Source organism: Meleagris gallopavo, chromosome 5 (assembly GCF_000146605.3).
Source record: "Meleagris gallopavo isolate NT-WF06-2002-E0010 breed Aviagen turkey brand Nicholas breeding stock chromosome 5, Turkey_5.1, whole genome shotgun sequence".
Taxonomy (NCBI): Eukaryota; Metazoa; Chordata; class Aves; order Galliformes; family Phasianidae; genus Meleagris; species Meleagris gallopavo.
The window spans coordinates 22426528-22431122 of record NC_015015.2 but is presented as its reverse complement, the minus strand read 5'-3'; positions in this window follow the sequence as shown (position 1 = coordinate 22431122).

Below are 4595 nucleotides of genomic sequence, written 5' to 3'. Positions count from 1 at the left end.
AACAAAAAAAGACAGCTCTGAAGCTATATTTAATGTGAAACCCACTCTTTCAAGCCAGCAGTTGTATTTCCATACTAACTACTAAGATTAGGCCACAACTCTTTTAGCCCTGGAAGGCCACCAGTGGCCACTGAAGAGTAGTGCCATTTGTAATGCTTCTGACACCAGAATTCTCAATCTGTTAATGTTTCAGTAAGCTGACACGAGGCACGTAGAACACACCTTTGTCTAAGCTTGAGGAAGAACGTACACAATTAAGGAGCTAAGAAGAAAGGAGTATTGAACACCACTAGAAAACTGATGCTTACTGACATGTGCTTACCGCAGCAGGTGCCATGAATCAAGGTTGAAAAATCATCACATATTAGTGTGAGGACAGCTGTTTTAACTACTTCACAAACAGACCATTTGAAATGACCAGTACTATGAGACTAACAAAATCCATTTTTGCTAGCTAGCCACTTTATGCCCTAATTGTAACAATAGCCAGTAGTGGCAATTGCTCTCATCCAGAGACCAGTTTCTTACTGCATGTAGACTCAAATATTACTTGTTCAAGTCGTAGAAGTGTTTTATCCCTCTCTCTTCATTAAAATAGTAACACTGACCACTAGGGCATGAGAGATGAAACCTCAGGTTCAATGACCATCTTAGACATGCAAGTGTCAGCAGCACTGAGACAGCTCACAACACTGCAGAAGCAAATTAAATCAACCCAGGTAAGTAAGAAGTAACGCATTCCAGCATACCATTTCAAACACATACACAAAGAGATAGATTTCAAGAGCTAGTGGTCATCACCATCCAATAATTTATCCCTGAAGGTGTATAAATACACAGTGCTAACATAACATTTGTAATGTAAATTCAGCCTATGCCAGTAAAATGGTACACTTTCTAGATAAAAGTGTTTCATATTTCAAGTACACACAGAAGTTCCCTACAGATAAATAAATCCTAGATTTGGAATATAATTTCATCAGTCTAAGTTAATACAGGCAAGCCCTGCAAAGCTATCTGTCAGCCACAAATAGCTAACTCAATAGGGAAACCAGGCTAGCAACAGTACACAAGCAAAAAATGAAGCTGCATTCATGTTAAAAGCTCTTTTAATAGCTCACCTAGTCAAGAATGCAGGAATACCCTCATATGAATGCAGCTCCAACAGACTTTATCAATCAAGTTAGCTCTGCAGCTAAGGAAGACTCACAAAGCTGTGTCTTGTGTAACATAAGTTGCATTTGTGTTAGGAATAATTAATGTAGCAGTACAGAACTTAACATACCAGTACAGAAATCACCAGATGACCTCACCAATGCAAAGCAAGTCACAAACAGGCACAATGCTTTCCCCCAAACTCACACCAGTCCATGATGAGAATAGTGATCTTACTTAGTAAGAAGTAGTTTACAAACCTAACCACAAATTCGGAGGCAATGTACAAGCTGCTCCCTGCTTTTTCCTTCTCTTAAGGAAAGCGTGAGGAACCAACAGAAGGAAAAGAACTACCACAGATAAAATAGGAAAAGGAATAAAACAGTATAAGCAGTAAAAAAGAGCATTTCCTTTGCTCCAAAAATCCACTCTGCCAAGGAAATCTTATTGCAGGATACCTACTACCTTTTTTACAACCCTAAAATCAGTTCAAGCACTAACGTCAGAAGCATCACAGATTTCCAAGTAGTTTTATGTTTACATACAGACAACGGTTCACTGCCCCGAAGTGTGACCTCTGACTTGCATATCCTACTGCCACATCACAGAAAGTAGAAGAAAAGGATCCTGGATTTTCCTTCCCAACATCATGAGACACTCTTACATGGGGGAACAGGGAGGGCAAAACAGTATCATACTCTCACTTTTTTTTTTTTTTCTTTTCAGTCCTGGTCAAGTCAGTTTCCCTACTATTTTTAGTTGCAAAAGCTACAATCATTACTTCAATTATAAAATGGGTTCAGTTGCCTTCCGCACTGAATCTTGCGCCTAAAAATAGGGATAAAATTATACGTCCTCTCTGACAACATACAAATCCCTTTGGGCTCAACAGTTTGGGGGGAGCTCCTATTAAATATTTATTCTCCCCATCTTATCACTGTTCACAACTGCCCTAATCCCGAATTCCTGTGCTGCCTGCATCGTGCCTTCAGCACAATAACACACCGTTGTTTCTCCCTTCAATTAAGTTACTGCATTCTGAATGTTCAAAGAATATCCCACATTTGACAAAAGTCTTTCTTTAAAAGTTTCCCTGCAGAGTTACGTACAACTCCTCTCGTTACTTTTCAACACCCAAATAGAAAGTAGCCTCACACCGCAATAACGCAGCCAAACTGCGTTGCAACTAGTGAGTCTGCAGCAATGAAGTGTTTGACCTAGATAGCTGACTTGTCAGCACAACTAATTTTGCAGACTCGGAACAAAAAGATTAATAAGTCTTTCAGTGACAGCACTCATTTTGGTAGCATCCAGAGAACGGCACCTCTGAAGCAACCGAAGCACCAAAATCAGTTTTGTGAGAGAGGCTTGTTGTTAAGGCGGCCAATGAAACATTTACAAAAGCAAGTCAGCTGAGCAATCTGCAATGGAGATGAACAACAAATCCTCCCTGACAGTTCTTGGCACAGCAAACTCATGCAATGGAGCAGTAAGAAAGTGAAGGCCATCAAGGAGAGAATAGGATATCTTTCAAAGGGAGACAATGCAAGAGCAGAAAAATACTTACAGGACAGCGTAACACAACAAGTTCAAATGTAAAGTGAGAATTTGTTACTGAATTATGAGGGGGAAAAAAAAAACCATCAATGCATTGATAATGTGTGGAAGGGATGTTAAGGGAATATTTGGATTAACCACACACTGCTCTGAAAAGTTCCTTACTCAGCTCCTAAATAAATGCTTTCTGTGCTAAAATTCTGAAGGGCTGAACAGCATCAACCCTACAGCTCTATAGTTTAGGGGCATCACTAAAGAAAAGCCTCTTGACATAAATATCCTGAAACTTTTTTTTTTGAAGCACGTTTATTATGGATTCAGTATGCACTGTCATGAAGCTTCTCTTTCCTGGGAAGAGAAAGTAGGAAGCCATTTCGTGCTAAACAAAAACCAGATGTTTATTGATACCAATTGCCCACTTAACCCTGCTCGCTTCCATCTATTAAGCATCACTGCCAAGCAAGAATAGCTTTTAAAATATCAGAAGGCTTGATGCCAAAGTAGCCTTCTCAGGAGGTTTACCCAAAAGAGTAAGCTCTGAAGGACTTACTGAAGACAGTCCATTTGCAAGCAAAATTGTGTTTGAAATGTTGTTAGAGTGCATACTTTAACATACACCTTCACAATTTTCATTTCCACTGAGACAACAGTTCTCTGCAGACACTTCTGTGCCAGTATAGTCCGTGGTTCTGCTACCAGAAAGAATTTTTATTTGTTTAATGGCAGATTGGGGTCATATTCTCTCTTTGCCTCTCAACATATGAAGTTTCAGTGTCTCAGAAGTTTAGCCCAGCATGTTTTACAATACTTGCCAATTAAACCTTTAAATTAATTAAAGCTCATTAACTACAGCATTATGCAGCACAGAAAAAACACTTAAAATACTCAAGTAAACATAATATAGGGGCTTTGTTTCTTTGTTTTAAACAACACTCAGATGAATACGTGAATTGAAGAATTGTGTGGCCTAACCAACCAGTGAAATAAATAGTGCAGTAACCCACTTCAGCAAATTCCACATAGGAAGACTGAGGTCCAGCTAAAACTCCTACAGTGAAAGAGGTAAAAGCAGGAGTCAAAAGAGCCGCCAGCACACCTCGCAGCTTTAGTCCACCTATCTTTTGATGACAGATGCAGCAACAAGCAGCTCAAAAACTAATGCGCACACACCATCACTCAGAGAGCTGTTTGATGCTGAGACAGCATGAAATTCCTATGATTTTAGAAGGGGGCAATTTCAATCTCAAGATGCGAAACACACAGGGCTCTTGATGACATAGGGCCTCAGAATAATGAGAAATGCAAGAAACAAAAGGCAAAAAGGAATTGCGTGCAGGCTGCGGGGTACTTCATGAGGTAGCTTCTCTTGGTTTCAGCAGCAATCACAGAATGGCCACGGTTGGAAGGGACCTCAAGGATCATGAATCTCCAACCGCCTGCCACATGCAGGGCCACCAACCTCCCCATTTAATACTAGACCAGGCTGCCGAGGGCCCCATCCAACCTGGCCTTGAACACCTCCAGCGACGGGGCATCCACAACCTCTCTGGGCAGCCTGTTCCAGCACCTCACCACTGCATTCTCTCTCGCCTGCCTCAACGTTCAGCAACATCTTAATGTCAAAACCAGCCTCCTGCTTCTGCCTAGGAGCGATTTCTTATCGCACGGGTAAGCGTGGAGCAAAGCCAATCTTACGGTGTAGAGGAGTGGGTAGAAAAGGGCAGCGCAGGGCACATCCGTGCGCCCCGGGGTAATCGGCAGGGCAGGGGGACGGCAGCAGGACAGCGCCCACTCGCTGCACGCCTGCACGCCGCCCCTCCCTGAAGGAACTGCCCGAGCTCAGACGCGCAGAGGCCGGCAGGACGTTCCTTAAAAGGAGGGCC